This window comes from Capra hircus, assembly GCF_001704415.2.
Source record: "Capra hircus breed San Clemente chromosome X unlocalized genomic scaffold, ASM170441v1, whole genome shotgun sequence".
Lineage (NCBI taxonomy): Eukaryota > Metazoa > Chordata > Mammalia > Artiodactyla > Bovidae > Capra > Capra hircus.
In genome coordinates, this window is record NW_017189517.1 from 16489163 (window position 1) to 16514457 (window position 25295).

Sequence of the window (25295 nt, forward strand, 5' to 3'; positions counted from 1 at the left end):
GTCTTCATAGCCCATTCCATTTAGATTAGGAGTCGGAACCTGACTGCAGTTGCAGCTGGGGTGGGGAGAGGCATAATAATTGGTGAAGATCACCAGTAAGGTGACCAAGCATCATTGGTGAGACTTCTGGTGGAAAGTCAACTGGCGAATAATAACGTCTTGGCACCTGCATCCCAATAAAATTTGAACAGTCAAAGCCCAGAAACAGAATTCTTTCTTTACAATTTTATTTACAAAATGTATTAAAACTTTGTACAATACCTCATGGCAGTGAGGCTCCGTAATTTATTCCCACACATGCAATTTACTCTTTTACAGCCATTAGTTTGCTTGGCAATGTTTCTGTTTACTGAAGTACAGCTTTAACAACAAAAAGAAAATTATTGGAAAAAAATCTTCAAGTGACTACCGCCAAACTCCTGTAGCTTGAAGTTAGTAGCAGAAATTTGAAGCAATCAATGTTTTTTTTTTTTAAACATGCACGTTTTTAAAAAATAACAAACCAATTTACCCGCCTCTTCATTCCCAGTGAAGTTTCCTCTCTGAAAAACTGATCTGGGTCAACAAACATCCACTTCTCTTTATCCAGTGCCTATGAGAAGTTTGTGTGTAGGTTGGTTGGTTGGTTTTATACAACCTCATATATTGGCACAGCATTAGCTTCCCGCGCTGGGACATCATAGCATTCAGAAGTTGAAAAAAAATCAGTTTTGTGAAAACAAAAACACAACAGCTTTCTTGTTTTTTTTTTTTTATTTTTTTTTTCTGTTTGTTTTGTTCAATACCATTGAAAATTTGACAGGTGAGTCATTCATTTCTGACACAGTTTTTGGAATGAAAGTTTATATTACACTTTTCCGGAAATGTTTCATTGGAAACTAGACTTGTACCTTTCTTTTCTGAAGACAAGAGCAAATGTGCAGCAAGCCAACTAAAGCATCTAAGGGTCACACTTGGGGAGATGAATTTGAGCTCCCAGTTTTTACAGCCTGGAAACTTCCCAATGCACGTCGCTGATGAGAGCAGACTACTGAACTACAGAAAGCGTACGTCGTTATATAGGAGGTAATTAGTGAGTGGAGACTATTTCCTCTGACTGTTCTGATGATGCCAACGGCAGGTACGCAGTTAGTTACTTGATAGCCCGTGTAGCAGTGGTGCGATCTTCGGAGTCAGTAGAGAGACTGCTCCAAGCAAGGACCTGGGAGTGACACTGAGGCCCTTGATTTAGCAGTAGGTTGGGAATGCATCTTAGTCTTGGCAAACTAGGAAAGGACACATGCAGTCTGACAGAGAGCCACAGGCAATCACAGGCAACAGCTGGTAAGACAGACCTAGCAAGAGTGAAAGTCAGATGAGAACTGTGGTCTGAACCCACTGGCCCGCCTTGCAACGCGGTCCTGTCTCCATGGTGTACATTTGAAAGGCATACTTAGCAGAGAAAGCGGAGCTAAACACAGTGTTGTTTCTGAGAAAGATATTCTAAACACATTTGGGAGTGTAGGCCGCATTTCCCTACCTCAATGCTAAATACTCAGCTATCTTGACTTAAGATGCACACGGAAGCAAGAAAAACACATCTGTGAGCTGAAATTCCGGGCTTCTCGGAAAGCCCCGGGATCCGTTTGTAGGAAAGCACCGAGAGGTATGCCTAAGAGTGCCCGTCCCTTGCTAAACACAAGTCAGTTTCAGAAAGTTCTGTTCATCCCTTCACTGAGTGGGAAATTGGCAGCGCATTTTCACAAAACCGTTTCAAAACACAGAAGTCACCGTTGAGTCCCTTTTCCAAAGTGTTTGAATTTTCTGAAGTGTTGCATTTACATTCTAAAGATATACACATTTCAGCAATGTTGAAAGGAAATAGGATGCACAGAACATCATCACCAACAGGAAATACCAAAAACATCTTGTCAGCAGATCCTAGAAGAAATGCCAGTCTCCTCCCAGACAGGGAGGTCAGATTTTTTTTTCTTTAAATCAGGAGGAATTAATTATTTTAGTGAGATGGGCCTGTTTGCAGAATTGGAATTTGAAATTTGTCTGTGTGTATGTGTGTTAAAGAACATGGTGTTTGTATACTGTGCAGTGGTATCAAAGAATGGCTTTTGTTGAATTGACACTTTGTAAAATAACATTTGTTTTCGCATACTGGAATCTTGCATGTCCATTTTTTTGTTGGTTTTATTTTAATTTTTTTCAAGCAAAGCGAAAAGATTTCAATGATGGTTTGCATTGTCGCGAGTCTCAGAGTATTCCATAAGGCACTGAAGGAAAAAAAAATCAGTTTTTCCTATTGAAAGGTCATTGCACCATCAGCAATATTCGTGTCATGCCCGACACCAAGGAGAGTGGAATCTGGCTCAGGATCCTTGAAGCAGCCACGTTTTCGGTGATTCCTCTCATCACTTGCCTCCAGTGGGAAGGGATCTGAAAAGTAAAGGGGTTAATGTCAGTTTGAATGGGCTTTCTGTTGGCAATCTAAGTGTGTTATAGCTCAGTCTATCTTGGTCCAAAACCACAGCTGTTTTTTCAAACTGGCATCTCTGAGGCTGCACCTTATTTGATTGCCTTTAGGAAACAGGTTTGAGGTTTGTTTCAATTCTTTCCCTGGAAGCCAAGTGCTTTGCCATAGGTTAAAATTAGGTTTTTGTTTGTTTGTTTGTTTGTTTGTTTTTACTATGCATTGTACTAAGGAATACATGGGCATTGGATGAAGTCTAACTCAAAACGTTCATCACTTAGGATGTGGGTATACTAGAAGGCCTTAGTGGCATTTCAATATAGGACAATGACAGTGTCAGCACAATGACATTGCAGAGTGAATTCTGATTGCAGAAACTGTGACAGGGGACTGTTTGCCTAGGACAGACTTTGAGTGGTCTTCTATGGCTGGCTCAATTGAAATCCATTTGATCATGAGAAGAAAATTTACTGCTCATTGCCAGAAAGGTGACAGCTTCTTTCTCTTGATATCTACAACCTTAGTTACTGAAGTCAGAAAATAGCACATGGACTTTGAAGAGAGAGCACGTTCCAGGAAGAAGGCAGAATCCTAGCGATATCCACAAAGGAGCTTGCCTCCATGGGATCTTTGCCCTAATATTATGGGGCTGATGGAGATGCTGTTGCTGTCCTCTTTTTTGGAGGCATTAACTAGTGCAGGGACTTCATTTGCCCCCAACCCTGGAAACTTAAGGCCACATTCCTGCCTCCTCTTCAAGTTCATAACCATCTTCTCTATCCTTTCTGTCTATACTAATGGGGTCCTTCTTTTTCTCCTGAGGTAACTCTGAATTTTATCCCAAAAGAATGACATGATCACTATCTACCACTGGCCCTAGAATAAAATTATCTGTAAGAAGAAAGTCAAAGATGCAACTGAAGGCCAAAATACCCAAAGAAGCAGAATAAGACTAACATGAAAGCAGGTAAACCACTTCCTTGGAATCCCTATGGTCCAGAATCATATCTACCTCAGATATTTGGAGAAAGTTTATATCTACGGCATAAAGGTCAATGTCCCTTCTGACCTTCCTATTGGCCATGGGATGTCACTTCCCAGGTGCATAACTTTGGGAAAATCACCTAATCTCTCAGTGCCTCTGTCTCTGGTTTTTAAATGGAGGTAGATGAAATATTGGGCTGGCCAAAAAGGTCTTTTGGGTTTTTCTGTATGATGTTAATGGAAAAACCTGAATGAACTTTTTGGCCAACCCGATATTATCATGGAAGGAAAAGTCCTCTGGGGACAAAGAACATCACCACTTAACATAAGATGAGCTCTCTAAGGCAGGGATGCTTCCCCAGCAAGAATGTCTATAGCTGTAGAAGGAAAACAGATTCCTTCAAAATGGGCAGCGTGAACAAAGTTGTTATTCTCTAGGAAGACTAAATAGAACTGTATTAGAGGAAAAAAAGAAATCTTTTTCCTCATCCCCAGGAATTTTGAGCTCTTGAAAATGAGAAGGATTTCAAATATGTTGAAGAAACCAAAGAAGCCAGAAGTAATTCTGAGCAGCAATGAAGAAATCGGAAAGAATTTCTTAAAATAGTGAGCAGAGTCACCCGTAGGGTGCAGTGAATCTGGAATGCTTGATGGCTGTTCACCTGCCCGGGCATGCTTCAGGCCCCTCTTCCAGTGGGTGATCAGTAACCCAGACAGACAGTAGGTCGTCAAGAGGTCATCTGCTCTCGAATCAGGGCTAGGTCTGAGGCATAGGTTCCCACAATGAGTCCAATAACCCCGACTCTACTCTCAGCCATAGCAAATGAGAGATGAGTCCCTCCTCTTTCAAGGATGCCTTTTTACTAACCAGATTTCACCTGGATCATATTATTGCAATTGATTTGCTCTTGAGTCATTCTTCCTGAAGAATGACTGGTACCATAAACTCCCAAGGCTGGCTCTGATAATCAGCAATATAAGTAAAATCTCAGGGTGCTTCTCCATCTCTGTGACCCTGAATAGACCCTGACAGATCTAGGCCAACTCCAAGAACTGGAAACCATAATAACTAGGTTAGAAATTAGAAGTCACTGTGAGATATTCCAGAACTTCTTGGGAAATAAAAGATGAATGAATGAAGACTAACATCCCCCTGATGTTACATCACCAAACTGGCTGAGGACAGCTGAGAGGTTTCTATTTCCTGCTCAGCCTGCTTTGTGTCTTGACTGACACATGTCAGGTTTTTTCCCTGGCATCCTCTGGGGCTTTTCCTTCTTGTCTAGGGACTTCACACAGACTTGGAGGACACATTTGTTTGCAGAGTCTCTCCCCAGGTTTTCTTTTCATCCTAGGGATGACTGCCACAGTGTCAACTAACTGGGCTGTAACTGCGTTGGCATCGATGTCTATTCAAATGTGATTTTTGCCTCAGTTATCCTGAATCTTGCTTCACAAAATGGGTCAGCCAAGATGACTAAAGGAAAGCCACTGCACCAGAAGTTGTGGGAAGTTCATTTCTTGTGCTCTCCCCACCCCTGGGTTCAGTGTTCTGGGCCTCCACTGGAAGACTGCAGCACCCTGCCCGAAGGTTTGCTGATCCCACTTTCTCTCTCTTTTTCTCATTCACCACCCCCCTTCCTTCCTTAAGTGATAGGCTCTGAGACAACTTTCTCTAGAACCTTACTACTCCCTGGACCAGCAGCATCAATATGACCTGTGAGCTTGTGAGCAGTGTAGAACCTCAGGCCCCACCCCTGACCTGCTGCACACTCAGTCGGTAAGCACTGCTCTGGGACTTAAACAAGAGACTCAGATAGAATGGCTGATAATAAAGGGGATCTGGAGGCTGTGTGACCCTAAGCCCTGTTCCAGAAAGCTTCCTTTTGCAGAAGTAGGAATGATTGAACATATACCCTTGTGTCAAGTACATCAGAAGGAGGGCCAGTGGAGGCTAGGTGAAGTCCCTCAAGACACTTTTGTAATGAAGTAAGACATAGACTTAGGATCTGCTCTTCACGTGACAGGATCCCATTGGGGTTTCAAGATTTCTGGAGACCACCAGGCCATGAGTGGAGGGTGGTCACATGGTTTAGTGAAGGATACAGTTATAAGAGGACGAAGAGCTGGGTTCTAGTCTGAGAACTGCCACTACCCAGTTTTCTTGCCTTTAGCAAGTCATTTGATATGGCCGGTGCTTAGTTTCCTAAAAGGGAAAATATCGGCTTGACCAAAAAGTTTGTTCAGGTTTTATGGAAAAACTCCGAACGTTGGCCAAGCCAGTGTTTTCTGCCCCATTACCACAACGGCAGCAACAGAGTGAGAGCACGTGGAAAACTGATATGCAGATTTCAGGTGTATTCTTTTCTTTGGATGCCAGTATCTTTGAATTTGGGATAATTCACCTAGGTTGAAATCACTTGGGTACTATCCTATGAGAAAGCAAATAACGTCCCCCCAGTTCTAATGGGCCTATATAACCTACTCAAGAGTAAAATATTTTAAGCACACTGGAACATTAAATGCTTGCATGCAAACAATGCTAATTACAGATGAATCCATCTTTGATCCATTCAGCAATGCAATGGGAGCACTCTGTTAGTGGGTTAGTCATATACTGAATATGCTGTGACAGGAGGTCTGCAGCAGGAAAGAACAACCAGCAGCTTCATCAAACAAGAGAATGCCATCTGTGGTGAGGACAAGTGATTTATTTGGAGGAAATATTTAAAACTTGGCTGAATTGAAATCCACACCATAAAATATGTGGAGGTCAAAAGCACAAATGCATTTAGAAACTGAAGCTCATAGACGTTAACTCATGAAGAAAAAAAAAAAATCTCCCACCTACAATAAGAGCTATGAAGTTGCTAATTGTTCATTTCCACTTTTGATAGGTATGTTACTGATGACGGATGCACTTGAAGGTAACTAAACTTATATTCTCGTGGAGATGTTATCCTAACTCAAGCTTGCCTTTGAACATGTCTGAGTTATTGGTGAGTTTTGGCTGTAGCTGCCAGAGTCAAGGTGGCATCAATCAGGCTCATTTAAGTATGAATTTGGGAACAGCCAGCAGCAGGGGTCCTAGACTGTCCTCTGGGAGGCACTTACCTGAATGAACATCAGTTCCAAGAAAGGGACAACAAAGGAACTCACAGATTAAAGCAATTGTCTTAGGTTTACACTTAAGTGAATCAACACACCCCTATAGAAGCACTGCCTTTCTCAAGGGGGCAGCTTCCCATTTCCACTTTCATTTTCACATCAGTTCCAGAGAGCTGCTTTCTCTATAGCTGCACTGTCCAACATGGCAGTTACCAGCCACATGTTACTATTGAACACTTGATATGTGGCTAATGTGAGAGTTGAGACGTGCCATAAGTATCTATGTGAAACACACCCCTGATTTCTAAGACTTAGTATGAAAAAAGAATGTAAAATACCTCTTTCATTTTTTACATTGGTAACAAGTTGAAATGCTAATATTTCAGATATACTGAGTTAAAAAATATATCATTAAATTAATTTTGCTTGTGTTACTTAAAAAACTTTTTTTACTTAATAAAATTTATTTTTTAGAAGAGCTTTAGGTTCACAGTAAAATTAAGTGGAAAGTATAGAGAGTTCCCATAGTCTCTGTTTCCACTTGTTGTCTTCCATTATCAACATTAAAGTGGTACATTTGTCACAATTAATGAACTTATATTGACACATCATTATGCCCCAGGGTCCATAGTTTACATTAAGGGTTAACCCTCGATGTTCTATAGGTTTTGACAAATGCAAAATACCATATTTCTACCGTTACTTGTGTTACTTTTGAAAATAGCTACCAGAGCACTTAAATTACACATCTGGTTCACAAATGTGGCTTGCAAATATTTCCATTGAACAGTGCTGCTCTAGAGAACTTTTTTCCTCTTAGGTTGTGGACCACAATTTAATTACAAGTATGCTATTAGAAAAGCTCTACTGTCTGACAAGAAAGCACAACTGTTGTTTTCAAAGAATTAAATGGTTGCAAAGAATAGACAATTCTTAAACAATAAACCAGACCAAAAAAAAAAAGAGAAAAATAAAAGAGATTAACGTACAATAACGTAAGCTGATTAGTGTACTAGACCTTAACCGTACCCCTAGATCTTAACACTCTCTGTTCCATACACGTTGTAGCCTTCTCTGTATGTAGCGTAATTTTGAGTGTTGGTGGCAGGAGCAGGCTTAAAGTTTTGGGTGTTCTTTGTGAGTTTCATGCGTTTGGACTCTGCCCGCGATTTGTAACAGAATTCTATCAAAGCCACCATCATGGCCAGCCCCAGACCTCCGACAAGTATATAGAAAACGCCTGCCACATTGCTCAGGCTCAGAGCGCTGGTCTTGTCCTAAGAGAAATGAACAAGGCGATTAGTTCTTGGGGAAAACAAAGACAATGGAACATTATAATACATTGCAACAGTATACAATAGTTCTAAGTCGTAAAATAACTAGACATTGATGTAAATGTTATGACTCAACTCTGGCAACTGGTGGATGTTTCACAATGGCTAGTAAGACAGCAGACTGTGCTTCTGTTGACAGTTGTGATCCTCACCTAAATATTCTTTTATTTTGACTCCTTAAATCCTTTAGTACCTCAAGATGGTGTCAACAACTAAATAAGGCAACATTCGGCCATGGGAGCAGAAGTGTAAACACAAGCACAATTTAGTCCTCTGCCAGCTTGCATAAACACCATTTGCCAGAGTTGAGCAGTGACATAATCTCTATTGATGTAACACTCTTTTCATTTGGGAACTTGAAGCACTCTTTCCCCTCTCTGCCCGGCAACACCCCTTTCTCCCTTGTTCTCCCTGTGTCAACAACTAGTTTTTAAGATAGCAGGTGAGTATGTTAGCGGTTCCTGATATTCATATTGGGGAGAGTTATTTCACAAGGGTTTGCTTAAAAAGGATTAGCTCTCTCCTTTCACCCAGTGGTTGAGAAAGAAATTGCTCCCTGTGGGGGCTGGTTGCTAAGGTCTCACCCTCAGGGGAGCAAATCTTTGTGCTGTGGAGACAAGGGCACAGCACAATGAATCGACTCTGTTCCCGCTTCCTGGGAGTTTAAGGAAACCCTCAGGAGGACCCACTGGGTCCTGAATTGGCTCCATACAAATCAGAAAACTTTTCTGGGAGGCTGATGATTGAAAAAAAAATCCAGCTCATTTTTAGCTTTTACTCCAGGGAATGTAGAGAATAATTAGGAAAAAAAAAAAAAAACCCTACACTTATCTGATCTCTATTTAAAATGGAAGGAGGGGGGTGGGGGAAAATCAAGGAAGCCGGTCAGTGACTTTCAGGTCAAACTGTGCAAATCTGACTAAGCTACCTGCCTGTATGAAAAAGCAGAAACTGAACTGCTGAACAATGGAAAGAGAAAAGTTGGTGCCTTGAGCCCTACCTTGAGGTAGGACACAGCAAGGGCCAGGAGCCTTTCTTTGACAAAAATAAAATAAAATAGCATTTTGTAGTCTTTTTAGAGGGAATGTAACCATTTTGCTACTGAATACAATAGAATGGAATACCCACATTGTTAAGCCAGTGAATTGAGTATCTTATTCAAATGATAGCACAGTGAGCAGATGATGGCTATGGCTGACACTCAATACTCTGTAGCTCAGCTGGTCCTAGTATCATGTAAAGAATTAAATATAAAGACAATTTGGCCATGTTCTGATTCCATTTTCCTAAGAGCCAGTCCTGTACTTGTTTACTTCAACAAAAAGGCCAATTGGAATTGAATCACATTGTCGGGAAGAGGGGTATGGACATGCCTCATCTCTATAACAACCTTGCAAAGAGTCATTCTTCTAGGATGAATGACAGCTAGACAAGTGATAAGAATCTCTGTCACTTATGAAATGATGGCTCGCCTCCTTAAGGAGGCTGGTGAAACTATCTGCAGGGATGTTCCACAGTCCATTAGGAAATGGATCAATTTCTGGTAACTTGTCCTCTCCCATTAGATTTGTATATGTATGTGATTTTTGATGGGGGAAAAGTGTCCTTTGCATGACCCACGTAAGCTGTAGCAACAAAGTTTCAAGTTCCTCCAATTTAAGTTTCATAAAATTCCCTATTGTGGGATGTAGAAAACCAGGAGCAAAATGGTTCACTGCACAAGGAAAATGAGTGGCATTTCATGAAATGAATTAACTGATACCACAATATTAGTTCGAAAAAAGGAAAGGCAAAACTTGAAACTCAAAAAGAATTTTCTTAGGGGGGCAGGAAGGAGGAGGGGAAGAGTGTTTCATGCTTATCAATGTGATGTTATCCTGAGAATGTATACCCTTAAGGAGCATGCGACTGAATTTTAGAAATATTACATACAGAGATTCAAATAACACCTTTGGAAGAGAGAAGTGTGACAGACTTAATGAAATTTGAAATCCAAATAGATGCTGAACTCAATATGACAGCAGCTGAGAGGAGGCTAATCATTGTGCTTACAGAAGCCAGTCTTTGTTACTTAATTCTTTGACTGTTTTCAAGCGGGCTCAACATAATATAGTCATAACCAAAGGCATTAGCAACTACAAAGTCTCTGAAACTGTAAGAGGTTAAGAAAAAGTACTGTCACAACTGGATCTTTTTTTTTTTCTTTTTTTTGGTTGTTGTTGTTTTTCTCTTCGAACTTTCGAAATGTGAAATACAGTAAAACCCCCTTATAACACAGCTCATTCTTTGGGAATGTGGTGGGCCAGATTGAGTTCCCTAATTACAATAGCTTGCCGGGAGTCCATGAGTGATGTCACGTGGCAGGCCTCTAAGGCTGGTGTTTGCCTTAAACTTTCAGTGCTGGTGTTATAAAGGGGTCCCACTGTGTCAGGGAGTGTGTGTTGGGAAGGAAAGCCGTTTTAGGGTAGAAAATAAACAGTGGTTCAAAATGTGATTGCTAATCAGTACAAAAAGACCTTCAGCGACTGACCTTACTCCCGGAGTCCTTGGCTCCACACTCCCCCTTATCGTACCACCATTTGTTTTTCAGCTTGTCTAAGATGCCTTGTTCACTGAGTTTCAATACTGCAAGGTTTACAGGCGTTCTTCACGTGGGAAATAACATAAATAACATTATATTATGTTATTTTATGTTATTCAAGCTTCAAACTACTTTAAAACTATAGAAAGCGATAAAGCAGGGGGCCCTGGCCACAGAGTAATTTTAGACACTGCAGGCAACCTGAGCATTACCTTATAAAAATTAACACTACAGCAACGCTATATTTACCAGGGCCTGCCCATATCGCTTTGAGTAATCGGCACACACTGTTAAATAATGAGGATAGAAAAAAGGCACTCCTCAGATAGGCGGTGTGGGGTGAGGAGGGTTTCCCCTCAGTGACAATCGTCGGCGGCAGCTTGCAGTAGCTTTGTGATGGAGGTGTGTTAGGTTTGATCTAACCGGGTGTCTTGTTGTACTTCCAGACAGAAAGCAAGTTTTATGGTGGAGTGGGGAAGGGAACGGGGCCAGAAGGGGAGGCACTTCCACATGTGGAGACAAAAGGATGAATTCCAGCAGAATAGAAGATAGATTCTCTCTGAAGAGCACGCCTTCTGATTAATTGTCCTTTATTACACAAATCTGCTGTCCAGCTGAAAATGATCTTCCAACAAACTGTACTACATACATGTCTCCCCAGACTAAATTCTTACACCATACTGGTCTTAATATTAACAGTATAATGTGGACCTCTGAGTTCTGTATAAGAATACTTTCAACAGTGTGAGATTTGGTCTACGAATTGTTTTTAAGTTACTGATCAGCTGTCTCTCTGATATGGTTGTATGTCTAGGGCCAACTCAGGTCATCAGAAGGTGAACTAGATTGTTTTAAAATGAATTATTAATATGGCATGACCTGAAATGGCAAACTGACTCTGCCTCTATGGCAGTGCTGTAGAGGAAGTTTAGATAAGCTGTTGTAGTCAAATGAAGCTTCAGAGCCACTTCACAAATGCGGGAAACCCTATTGGTCCTAGGGTAATGATTTTCTCTCTTGGAAATTTCTTCAGCTGTAAAATGGGAATAATGACTTCTACAGTTTTCTTTCTAGACCTAATGAATCTTAAAGGATCTCTAATAACTTTAGATTTAAAATGCATTATAGAGAGGGGGTGGCATATTTGTATTATGAGGCTATGAACTACTGTGTGTTCAGGCTCATGTGAACAATATTGCCAGTACTAGTACCTGTTTTTCTGAATGCTACCAATTTTCAAGGAGGAAAACAGGCATATTTGTGTAACTATGAACATTCCATAGAATTTCTGAGTTTATTTTGGGTAACTTGGACCCACCAACATATCCCAATCATTGACAAGACTTCTGTTGTCACAGAGATCTGTTCTCTATCAGACCATCCCCAAAGCCTGTTTCCTTTCTTTTTCTCTTTACTGTTGAGAGCAGAAGGACCATCTCGAAATATTTTGAGAAACAGAGCATCATGTAAAAATAATAGGCAATTTCAGAGTACTTAGGATTTGTAAAACTATAAACCTTTAGTGTCAGGGAGGTGACACTTTCTTGGTTAGTCCTGAACTTGGCAGCCAGAATATCTGTATTTTGTATGTCACCAGGAAATTGAGGTCCTTTTATACTTGAAACAAGTTCCTTCAATCAATGCTTAGAAGCTTAGGCTTCTCAAGTGCTGGCCAGAGTTGCTTGGAATGCAAAGAAACAAAAGTTATTTAAATAAAAATGTGAGCCTCTTTAGGATATTGTTAGCTGTGACAGTCATCTTCGACTTTTTTTTCTTAAAGGACAGACAGGCCATCTATGGCCAGGAGATCAGTGTTGGAATTGCCTTCTGCCCTAGTCTCCACTGTCTAGCCTCCTTCTCTGTCCTTTCTCCTATAATCTTTTCCTCTATCACCACCACCTTTCCTTCAGTGCTATGCCTTAAACTACATATTGGCACCCAGGCTCAGGATTATGACAGTTGGCTCAGATTGCAGGGGAGATGTTTTTCAATAACAGATAGGTCACTGATTCCATCAGGACCACAGGAAAAAGTATCAAGCATTTTTTCTTCCTTTTCATGCTTCCTCTTTTCTTACTGCAAAGGGCCCAGTGTCTTCATGCTGCTCTTTGACTAAGCCCTTACCGGGCCCTGACCTCCCTCAAGCTACTGTGTTCTTCAAATGACTTCAATTTCTTTAGTTATGGCTGCTCTTACTAGATCTCAGGAACACAGCAGTCTGATTAAAGGCACTCACACTAAGGTCCAAGTAGAGATCTCTCCCTAGAGATCCTAGGTTTAAAAAAAAAATTATCAACACTTAAGTAAGCTAGGGTTGATAAAAGTGGGGCATGTTAGTTTAGAGCAGTGGTTCTCAAACTGGTCCAGAGACCCCTGGAGGATCCCTGAAATCTTTTCATCAGAGGGTCGGTGAGGTCAAAACTATTTTGGTAGTAATACTAAGATGTTCTTTGCCTTTCTCACTCTTATTCTCTCATGATGTACAGTGGAGTTTCCTGGAGGTAACATGACATGTGATATCACAACACATTGAATGAAGAAGTAGATATGAGAATCCTATTCTGTTATATTAAGCCAGATATTAAAGATACTTGCAAATAGGACAATGCCACTCCTCACTGATTTTTTAAAAAGCAAGCTATTTATGTGAATATACATTGGGTTTATTATTTTTAAATGAGTTATTAATACATTATTTAAAAATCATTCCATTTTAATTTCGGATATGGTAAGCATTAATAGACATAATACATATGAACAAAATCTTTGGGGGTTCCTTTAACTTTGAATTGTGTAAAGGGGTCCTGGGACAAACAAGTACTGGTTTTAAAGGAGGGAAGGCTTTTCCTCTGCTGGCCTTATTCTGGGCTGCCACCCTCCACTCTTGTCAAAATCCAGGCTGAGCATTTAGCATCCAGGTCAGCAATCTAGCATCCTGCTTTTCTGACAGGTGGCCTACCCCTGCCTTAGGCCATTGAGTGGCTCCCTCAGAATGGTCAGTAACCGCTCTCTACTACCATAGTCTGTACAGTTACAGTGGAGGTTGCCTTAGAGCAATGGTTCTCTATTAGGGGTAGTTTTGCCCTTCAGGAGACACTGGGCAATGTCGAGTCATCTTTCATTGTCACAACTGGGGAGGGGGGCAATACAGGCATCTAGTAGGTAGAGGCCAGTGATGCTGTTAAACACCCCACTATATGCAGGACCTCCCCCACCACGAGGCCCCAGATGTCAATAGTGCTGCGGCTGGGAAACCCTGCCTTAGACAATCCAAACCTCATCTGATGCCCCAGGACTTTAGGGAAATCTGACAAATTATATATCCTTAGAAGTTTAGTCTTTGATTGGAAAAAAAAAATCACAGGGTTTATGAAATCTGGCAGGGAACCAATGTGCGTTTGGGAACTTCTAAATAAAAATGAAGGAGAAAAACAAACATTTTAAGCAGCAGCACAGCCAAGCAGCATAAAAGCTGTAATCAGAAATCACAGATAATACCACTTAACAAGGTTAGGATAGCTGCCAAGAAAAGAAAGTACTTTAAAGGCCAAATCTCCTACAATTGTATGTTGCTGCAGGGTGGAACAAATTCTCAAGATGGCAGAGAAAAACTGCTTCTATCCACATAATTTTCTCTGTTACTGTACCTTACTGGATGTATTGCCAAACTCAATTCAAATCAACCAAATGTATTGACGTTCCCCTTCCAAAACACACACACACACACACACACACATAGACACATACAATTTGGTATTTTAAAGAAAGTAGAATTAGGTGGGCAATTGGTCACTTTAAATGTCACTTTCCTCTTGATGCCATTTTTGCTCCTCACCCTAATATTTTCTCTCCCCCTCTTCATCTTCTATCTTGCCTTATTATTTGTGCCCAGGCCTTGTGTTTCCCCCTAAACTATGTTGCTCAAGTGGAAAGACCATGGCTTATATATTTGTATTCCCCACTTAGAATAGTTCTCTCAAGAAATACTTGAATAGAAAGCTCTTTTAGCATTTTGTTTTCCAGCCTAGCACTTAACACATAATAAAATTATTATTATTGGTCAAGTTTAATAATCACTTTAAGAAGGTAGATTCATGGCTTCTCTAAGTATAGCCATGAATAAGTACAGAAAGGGTAAGTAATCTGCTCTAGCCTGCACTGTACCTTCACCAATGGAACACACAAAAGGGGGTGGCAAGCCCGCATTGTTTTTGTTCTTAGACTTTGGATGTTCATAATGAACTTTTTCTTTAGGGACCATCAGATTCAAAATAACTCTCAGCCTAGCAAGGGTAGATCCAGCAGCTGGGGCCTTTCACTGCTGTGGTGCAGTGGTATGTCTCCAGGGGAATGTTTCAGAGCTCTGACTGCAGGCCCTTAACGGGTACCTAAGAGAATTAGAAGTCAGAAATATTTATTGTCCTTGCTTCAATAGAGAATGGAAAGAATTAAACAAAGTAGGTCAGATTCCTATCATGGAAATTAGTTAGTCATTCTCCCCTCTGAAGGGCTTGCTGTGAATATTTCCTGAGTGGAGTCCTCTTAAGGCAAAAATAAAACAGAACAAAACAAAAACACAGGTCGTAGAGCTTGGGAGAGAACAGGAGTGCTTTGTAATTTCAGGGGGTCTGGGACCCCCCACCTCTGCCACAAATATTTTCCTCACTGGTACCTGACATTCCATCAAGGGAATTTCACATCTTTAAGATGGAGGAAACTTCCTTGTTAAAATACAAAGCTTCATGAGAAATGGGAAAGGAAGTGGAGTGTAACTGTTTATGAACTCCAACTCTTTGTTCTGTTTTGTTTAAATAATGGTCTGGGGTGTTGGGTGGAGGAAAGGCTGTAAATTCCTCCTACGGAAAGGCTGTAAATTGCACCTATAGCATAAAAATGTATGTGGATTATGGACCAGATGGAGGGGATAACAGCAAATGTCACCTAGATAGTCAGTTAATAGTATGTGAAGGGAGCACTGACCTGAGACAGAATGATGGTTCCTGAGTGTGGGGAGCAGTCATGAAGTAGCATCAATTTTTTTTTGAAATTGGGGTAGTAATGTAATTCATAATGCCTTGAAAATGAGTTCTATTTTTGAAGAAAACATTACTGGCTGATACAAATTTCTGCTTATCTCTGCCATCCCCACCTGGCAACAATCAACAACAAAGCTCTGTGCTCATTAATCCAGGGCATCCAGCCCCGGGTGGCAGTTGTCTAGGTTCCCAGCTCATTTCTGGGAGCTATGAGCCAGCCATTGTGAAGTTCAGTGTCATCTTAGTGCTGGCCAGTGTTACATATGCAGACAGTTTTAGGATAAGAGGAACAATTTTTTCTTCTGTGAAAGTAGAAACTGCTTATTTTTTTTTAAGTAACTAAAAATTTTGATTTCAAAGGAACTGTCCAATTTATTTTTTAATTTTGATTTCAGGAAATACCTAAACTACATAGATTTGAGCCATGTTGGATTCTTTTTTTATAAAGAAAGAAATGTGGAGAGAGTGATGTGAGGGTGCTGTTTTCCCATAGTGCAAAGAAGAAAAAAAGGCCTCGTGAGTTAGTGACCAAGTTGATTCCTCCATATGGTACTCCTAGAAGGGTTGAGAGACAAGGTCTGTACTATGGATGTGGTTCTAGGCCTGAAAGATATAGGAATCAGAGGGTGTTGTAAGATTTATCTATTTGAGAGACTGTGCGATATATTCTAGTTTAAGTGGCTTCTTTTCTCCTTTCTGAGCAGGGGCACCTAAAGAGCAAATGTCTGTTTAATTAATTATACCAAGAGATCGTCAATGGTGCCCTTAGGAAGGACAGATATATGTGTAAATACATAGGTCATGGAGCGAAAGACAAGGAGATTATGGAGAAGTAAAAGAAATACATGAGCAAGGATGGTGTATTTGCAGTGTTAATTACAAACTTGCTCTAAGAACACAATGTCTGAATGATGATAACAGAAACTTATCACAGCCTAAGCTGGAAGCCCTCCCCTCATGCTATGATTTATCCAAAGCTCACTCCAAGTTACTGCATTTGCTTCTTGGTACCTAGTGACTTTTTGGAACAACTTCTAAAAATTATCTTTGGTCCAGTGGAGGGAGAAAAGCCATCTATCACTGGCTTTTCTACTGAAGATATTTCAGGTTTTCATGGTGACAGTTCACCTTTTCAAATTGCTCGCTTGTTTCCCTAGCCTTTTCTGGAGAACTCCTAGTATCATTCAGGAAATCACAGGCAGGAAGGCAGTTACAGACATCTCTGCCCAGGCAGGACTTGATCTATTACCAAGAGAAGATTCATCATTGGATGAAAGGATATAGTCTAGAGTCCTTGCTATTCTTTTCCATAGGTTACCTGGGGATAGTGTAGTGAAGGGATTTACCTCTCCATCTAGTAGCTGCTGGAGGCTATGCCCTAGACTACATTAATATTCTGGAGCCCCTTTAAAGAAGCTTGATTTATTTCTTTTCACAGGGGTTTCTGGATGCAGGATTCTAGGAAAATGAAGATTTAAGTTATTTTAATCTTTCTACCCTTGGAGAAAGCCTGAACTTTCTCCACAACCTGAGAGCAGGCACATATGACTGCTGGCAATACTGGACCCTGGCCACCCAAGTGACCCTCATTCCACAGGGGCAGCTACAGTAATTTGCAGAGTTATACAGTGCTTAGCTGCTAGACTCTCACTCTGAGACAGTATTTATATCATGTAGTTCACAAATGAAGCTTAAACCTATTTAACTCCTTGCTAATGAGATCATAATTTAATGTAAGTGCAAAGAGCAAATTCAATAATGCATGCCTATAACATTAGGAGGTGAAAGCTGTGAGCCATTTTACTAAGGGCCCAACAATACTAGTGATTGAAACCTATCGATGGGCTTCTGTGCTAGAGAAGCAGCCCCCAAAGTCACTTAGAGATATTTGGATAAAGCCAGGTCATTTCCAAATGATAACCTCTCAAATGCAAAGTGATAGACCTCTTGATTACAAGTTGTGAATTTCACTAATGGATTCTTGCCAAACTAGGCCTTGGTCCAATCTCTCCCTCTAGAACTAGAAACCTGAACAATTTATTGGTTGTGGACTATCTGACACAACCCAATTTGTCTGGGAAGACTTCTTACTCAGTTTGTCCCTGACAGGGAGAAGGGCATGAAGGAAAGATGCTAAGCTTCTGGAGAAGCTAGTTTTGTTTAAAATGTGGCCACAGATAATTTCCCAGGTATGTAATTGATATGAGTCCCTTGAAAACCCTGTTTTGAGATCCATTAACATTCAAACTATCACATTTGGTTGTGTTTCACTACATACAAGTGTCTTTTCTTTAGTTCATCCCCATGATACTGAGAAAGAGAGGCATAGACTGAGAAGACAGACGGAAGCAGGTCTTTACCAGAAACTCAACAAGTGTTTCTGAAGAAAGACATCTAGTTCATTTTCCTGATTCTAGGCAAAATATTCATTGAGAGTTTAATCCAATGGGTGCTAGCATTTTCTCTCAGTAGCCCTCCATTGACCATGACCCATAGAAAAATAATCAGTCTTAGCTTACATGCCAATAGATTGCAACAAATAGGGTCTACCTATCAGATCTGAAAGCTAACTTCTGGTTGCCATTCCAGGGTACACGCCACTCTTTTCAGCTTTCATCCACTTCTCTGCATTTCCAGCAGCAATGCTAGACATCACATGCTAGCAGAGTCAGTCTCTCCCTCTCATTTTTTTTTTAATGTAATGGATGCTATTGTCTTAGATCTATATTTTGAGAAATATTTGCTTCAAAGCCAGATGAAATTGAGCTTTATGGTGAATCTAGCACTTGGACCACCCTTTGCCACCTCTGACCAATAGGGATTTGCCTCATGTGCCAAGGGCCAAATGTTTTACCGCTCTCTAGAAAGTCAAAAGAGAATAGATTTCAATTGTTCTCTGTAAAAGAAATCTGCCCCCACCCTGTTCCACCAACCTCAATTCCCACCCTCATCGAACGTGTTTTAATCATTTCATATCTTTTGTGTTTCTTTTCCAATCATTTCAAATCTTTCGCATTTCTTTTCCATGGCTGTCCTACCTTTCAGAGAGTGTAGTCCTATATTCTTCTCTTCAAATGAAAGGAGACCAAATGATTTGCTCTTAGTGGGGCAGAAAGAGCATAGCCATATACCGTTTAACTCTGCCACTGCAGCGGTGTCTTTCTTCTTGGCAACTGTATAGCAGCATTCTTACCTTCAGGCTTTTCATTCCTGCTGCTCTTTCTGTAGCTCTGGTGTTGGACATTTGGTCATTGTTTGTCAATAAGAAACACATTCATGTTATCAGGATAACACCAAAGGCAAATAACCACATCCTAATCATAGAAACTGTGTTAAGGCCACGTAGTCAATTTCAAAAAAATTCATTAAAATGGGTTAATTTTAAAAAATACTTTCTTTCTGGATTACAATTTTTTTTTTCCGGTGGTAGAACTTATTCTTTAACACCATCTGGTAAAATCAATGGTTTTGGTAGTCACTGGATTGGTTCAGTTCTTAAGGCAAAAAGGTCCCTTGTTTGCAGCAGCCACTTGAAAGAAAGTGAGGGTTTGCTCTTGGGAAGAAGACCTGAGTAAGTTCAAGGAGCAAACTTAGTCACTATCAGTAAAGAAAACTGTCAGTTTCTTCATACTTCCAGGCGGCAGCACCAGCATAGAGACATGCAAACCAACGAAGAGTGTAATGTACTCACCCTACTCCTTGATCCCAAACCAGTCTTGGTGACTCACAGGAACTTCTTCTAAGACTCAGGAAGTGCCATCGATCTGTAATGATTCTTGACTACACACATAACAGTGTCAATAGAGAGTCACTGGGGTCCGGCTTAACCCTGGATATCCAAAATGTCTCCCTTTAGGGATGGCTCCTGCCAATAAAACGTCCATCTTATTGCAGGTAAAAGGCAGAGGCAGATTCACATCCATGACCCAAGGCCCAAGAATGTCAAACAATTCTGGGTGTGGAAGAGAAGTGGTTAAGAGACGGTGGCATAGGAGAGGAGAATTGTAGACAAACATGGAAGAAGAAATACACACAAAGCTGAGGATCTCATTTATGCATATAGGAAACACAGTATCACCTCACCTCATTTATCTACGTACCACTAAAGAGAAGCTGAGGGCATTTGGAAATCTACTGTCCTAAAGTATAACTTTTTACTATCTCTCAATAGAGACTTGCTAAGCAAATACATGGTTACGAAACAAACAAAAAAAAGATTGTGATAGGAGGAATATCTTTGAATTTCTTAAGAGAACAAACTCTTTTTAAGTACTTTAAGAGCACCCATGTGAAAGGAGATATAACTAATTTTAATTGCAAGTCATTTTTGGAATTTATTAAAACAAGTTCCCTAAGTTCTTTACTAGCATCCCATTGGTTAGTTTATTCTGCTGCTGCTGCTGCTGCTGCTGCTGCTAAGTCGCTTCAGTCGTGTCCGACTCTGTGCGACCCCACAGACGGCAGCTCACCAGGCTCCGCCGTCCCTGGGATTCTCCAGGTAAGAACACTGGAGTGGGTTGCCATTTTCTTCTCCAATGCATAAAAGTGAAAAGTGAAAGTGAAGTCGCTCAGTCGTGTCTGACTCTTAGCGACCCCATGGACTGCAGCCTACCAGGCTCCTCCGTCCATGGGATTTTCCAGGCAAGAGTACTGGAGTGGGGTGCCATTGCCTTCTCCGTAGTTTATTCTAGTCCCGATATATTTGTGAAGAAAATAAACTGCATTTCTCTATCAATACTCTATAAATCATAATGATCAGGTCAGAAAGATGCCCTGGAGAGGAAATGGCAATCTGCTCCAATATTTTTGCCTGGAAAATTCCATGGACAGAGGAGCCTGGTGGGCTACAGTTCATGGGGTCACATAATGCTTAGTTGCACAGTTGTGTCCAACTCTTTGTGACTTAATGGAAGTTTAAGTTCATATCTCATCCTCATCCTTACTTACAAGTTAAGGCAACTCTCACTGCAGTCAACTGGTTTAGAATGGTTTCTTTTAAACATTCTGTTCCAGTGTTCCCCAAAGCACACAAAATATGCTGATTTTTGTCTTGGAAAATATAGACACTGGAAGTTGATTTAAATCCCTGGATAGAACTAAAACCAGGACACTTCTAGGGTGAAGTGGGGTATGGTTTATAATGCCTTGTCAAGATCACAAATGGATTGTTTCATTGACCAGACCCCATCTAGTAAAATAAGGTTATGTGGGGAAGCTAGGCTGGGTGCCCTTCACCCAAGATTAAGGGAATGAAACAGTGTGGGTGCGGGCATCAGAAGAATTTGAAAGTTTGCGGGGACAAGCAGCTGAGGAGGGAGGTTGATGTGGTAATTCAGCAGCTAAAATCCCCATTCTGCTGTGATTTATAGCAATAGACTTTCACTGGCTGTGTCACAAACCCCTGGTGATGGGGGTTTATCGCTGAAACAACCCACTGGCTCCTAATTACTGCATTTGCACACACAATGTAATAAAGTGCTAACACAAAAGGGTGATTTGCAGGTTAAAAATTCCCAAACCACAGCTCTAATTTCCATGATCCTTGCCTGTACATTTATAGTTCATCAAGGAAGGATTGAGTCTGATTTGTTTCCACCCTATTAGCCCAGGTTTAGGAAACTGGCAAACCCAAGCAGTATTTTAGTTCTAACCTGTAGATCTGGTGCAGAGGCTAACTGGTGACTGACCTTATTTTAATTTCTTGTATTTAGAGAATTAAAAAAAATCTATTTCATCAGCCTAACTGTATGCACATTTAAAACAGCCTGATCACTGCTTCTTTCTTCCATAAAATAGTAACTTTTAAAGAATAGGCTTAGAATGTGTTATGTCTCATATCAGAGGGGAAAGTCAAGAATTTAACATAATTGCCCATTTATCATTATTTAAAGGTTGTGGGAGAGAGATAAATAATATGTTTTTTTTCCCTCTCCTGGTTTCAGAGATAATAGTTGTGAAAGTGTTTTTGAAAAAGTAAAAGCACTTATAAACGTCAGGCTTTGTGATTATTGTCATTTTTAGTAATCAGTACTGAGGGCTGGAATGGCTTAAATATGCTATTTGCCTTGTAACCAAGGTAGTTGAGAATGAACTTGATTTTTATGGAAATAGATCATATGTAATCAGATTTGCATTGCTCATTGGATGGGTAGATGTGATAAATTGCTGTCTGCAATATTATCACAAGAGGTGACCCTGAAAGTCAGCAGAGATTTGTGACAGCATTAGCTGTGTGACCTTCTCAAAGTCACCACCATCTCTGGGTCTCACTTTCTTTATGAAATGATGGTGTATTTGTCAATTGTCATGTTAACTGGGGATGGAATACAATAAAGAAATGTAATTCTCAAGCCATTTTACTAATACAGTTAAAACTCACTGATTTGAATAGAGGAGAAGGATTGTCTGAAGGAGAAAGTCCTGAATTACAAAATAGGTTTGAAGAATGACAGTTTCATTTCTTAAAGTCTATTTTGTAATTCAAACTCTCTATAAAACATTGCTTTAGTGAAGGTTCTCATGAGAACCACCTTAGCAGATAAATTTGTAATGAATATGATTATATCTCAAAAAATGCTTCCAACATTTGAAAAAGGTTTGTTCTCGTAAGGAAAAATTCAACTGACAATTGAGTCTAAACTCTTCATTTGCTTAACAAACCTCTCTTGGCCTCATCCCTGATAAAGTTAGACTGTAGATTGGTCCCTGTAGACTGGTGTCTGTCCAAACTATCACAAATTATAAATTAGAGGGCTCCAAATTAATGAGGTTTCACTGCCTTTTCTACCTTCTTTTCCATTGATTTGTTTTTGGCATCACCACTAAATAGTGGTAGCACTGATTCAAGTTCATCTCTTGCCCCTTCTCTTGCTCACTCTCAGAAAACAGCAGGTAGCAAGAAGAAAGAAGTTAAAGGCAAGCTCCTTGGTCATCCAGAAATGGAATAAGCAATCATTGGATACGCAGCACTGATCACACTATTATCCATAGTTGAGAAAGGGTCGACTTATTTCAAAAACTTGTCTGGAGGAGTGAGCAAAGGAAGTGATTTGAAAGATGAGTGGCAGGTAGCACTATGGTCAAAGAAGTTGGCAACATTTAGCATCTACTGAAATATTTTTCTATTTGCATGCCAAAAATCAGATAATCTGGAAATTGTGGGGCTTGCAACAAAGTTACTTGATAATTTTGCAGCAGTATCAGCTGAGGCAATATCTGGGTGAAAAGTAAAAATTCAGCCAGATGCGTGCAGATCTTTTTGTTTATGTAACATCAAACATCTGGTTATTTGAAAACTTCTGGGCACTTGGCATCATATGGATGTTTTAGAGTCATCTTGATACAGTCCATGGCGCCTTTTTAACCATGCTGAGTATGAAGGATGAATTCGTGACAGCCATGTATCCAATCGAGCTCAATTTTCACTCTGCAACTCACTTGAACGGTATAATTAGGTTCTCCGTGGCCTGATAATAATATGAGAAAAAAGACCAGGAAGAAAGTGCTAAGTACTCTAGGCATCAGGTGAGCCATTGCCAAACTCGAATGAGCCAAGTCAATGGCATTAGTTCACACTGGTAGGAAAGGAAGTTAGCGCTTTTTGATATATAGTAAAACCTTGATTAATTGGAATCCATAAGGGATGAATGGAATTTTCAATAAGAATACTCATTTTGTTTCATTCTTGGCTAATAATACTTTTTTTTTTCCCCTCAAAGTGCTTGTATCCACTTTCTCGCCTCAGGCAAGCAGCGTCTAATGTTTGAGGGTCAATCCAGATGGAGAGAAGATATAGGTGACAGAGCTGAGCGTGACCCAACCATAGGTCATCTCTTGGCAAGTGATTAAAAAAAAATCAATTCCTTGCAGTCTTCTCTTTTGGTACTATTGTTGCTTTCTTGTCAATGTGGAACTGTGAGGGGGGACAATTCAGTGAGCTGGTGTACTGGTTAGGTGAGTTCTGGTTAATCAAGGTTTTACCTTGCCCATGCTTGGTAAGATTATTTCCTGTAGAAAGTTGTTTTTTAAATTTATTTCTTGGAAAGTGCTCTGTGTTTCCAAACCCTGTATTATACTGCAGACTGGCAAACTAACTTTTCCGTCAGCATCCTGAGGAGTGGAGAGAGAAAGAGAGGAGCAGAGGTGTAACCATTGTCTCTGAAGGAGAAATGTTTTGGCTCCCCTGTCTGTTGGTCTGTGACTGGGAAACACTATTCTTCACCTTAAGATGCCCATGGTATCTTGGTTGTACAAGAGTCGATCTTACACGCTTCAATATCATTCTCATGCCCTTTAGGCCACGGAGGATTCTGTTTTCAGGTCCTCTCCTGTACTTACCCAACACGTCTTCCATCATTGTATTGTGGCTTCTGAGCTTGCCCCTATTTCTTGTTGCTTGGTTGAAGGCTATTCATTTGTTCTAGCCCGAAGAACATTAAGGAGCCAAAGGAATGCCAAGTAAGACGGATTTTCTCACAACGGCAGCCTGGATAACAATTAGACCTACCTGAACCAAGAACACGGCTAAGGAGAAGCCAAATCAGGGATTTATACACAAAGAGTATCAGTCAGGCGACGCGCTTGTTTAAATATACCGAATACCTTGGCAAAGTCTGTATATGTGGTGGCCTATTGAAGAAAGACCCCATTTAACTTGAAACCGAACTTGTTCTTTGGCTTTCAAGTTGAGTGGGGCCAGCTTAAATAGGCTATCACATATTGAGAACATCTCATCACTCATACACATGATTGAAGAAGCCACCTCTAATCAGGCAACCAACCACTGAGCAACCATCACGGCTGAGGGGGAAGAAAAAGGGCTGTTACCTGACTTTTCAGTAGATTTGATTTCTCACAGCACTCATCTGAGGCGGGTGGGGACAGTCTTAAGGAAAGCCTCAGGCTTGTGAAAGCCTAGGGTGTTGAGACCTGCACACTGGCCTCCTTAAGGCAGGCGGTCTGGCCTGTGAGGGGAGGGGCAGGGTGTGGACGGGGAGCCTCTGTCTGGGAGTTTAAGAAGGGACCCAAGTTAGATCAAAAGTGCGGGCGGTGCCCTGAAGTCTTTCTAGTTCCCAAAGCTGCCAGGCAGGGGAATAACCTGGTCATTCCACTTTCTGTGTGAGTCTTGTGCTCTTTCCTCAATAAGAAGCTAACAGTCTTGCCGATTACTCGTCACTAAGGGTACCCGGTTGTGGTGACATTGAGGCTGACCTTGGAGTCACCGCCCCGCTGCCGCACTCTCCTTTGTCGTACCACCATTTGTTTTTCAATTTGTCCAAGAGGCCTTGCTCATTCAGTTTTAATACTGCCAGGTTAACAGCATTTCTTGAAACGATAAAACAATAACTTGTAAGAAAAAATGCANATTCTTACAAAGCTCTGCAGCCCGCGCCTCCGCGCGTCCCTGCCCTGCCCCACTTCCCAATGCGATGCAGGCGTCTGTGCTGCTTTTCCGCTGGGGAGTTACTGTTGGGCTTGTAATCTGTTGGTTTTAATTATTTATCTATTTTTCCTTCCTGTTATGTTGCCCTCTGTGTTTCCAAGGCTCGCCACAGACTCGGCAGGAGAGTGTTTCCTGGTGTTTGGAAACCTCTCTTCTTAAAATTCCCTTCCCGGGACGGAGCTCCTCCCCACCTCCTTTGTCTCCTTTCTCGTCTTTTATATTTTTTCCTACCTGTTTTTGGAAGACAATGGTCTGCTTTTCTGGTTGCCTGACGTCCTCTGCCAGCCTACAGAAGTTGTTTTTGTGGAGTTTGCTCGGCGATGAAATGTTCTTTTGAGGAATTTGTGAG

The 25295-nt window shown here is 40.8% G+C and overlaps 1 long non-coding RNA gene across 4 annotated transcripts; it reads right to left on the bottom strand.

Annotated features, from left to right (window-relative positions):
- Positions 1–210: 210 nt before the first annotated feature.
- On the bottom strand, positions 211–24855 carry LOC108634454. 4 transcript variants are annotated; one of them, XR_001917607.1, is made up of 4 exons: positions 24715–24855; positions 10418–10532; positions 7583–7830; positions 211–2427 (listed from the first exon to the last, which is right to left on the bottom strand). It is a non-coding gene; the product is annotated as an uncharacterized LOC108634454 (long non-coding RNA). The 4 variants fall into 4 exon arrangements; XR_001917608.1 differs by lacking the exon at positions 24715–24855 and adding an exon at positions 18543–19937; XR_001917606.1 differs by lacking the exon at positions 24715–24855 and adding an exon at positions 11986–19937.
- Between the last annotated feature and the right edge of the window lie 440 nt (positions 24856–25295).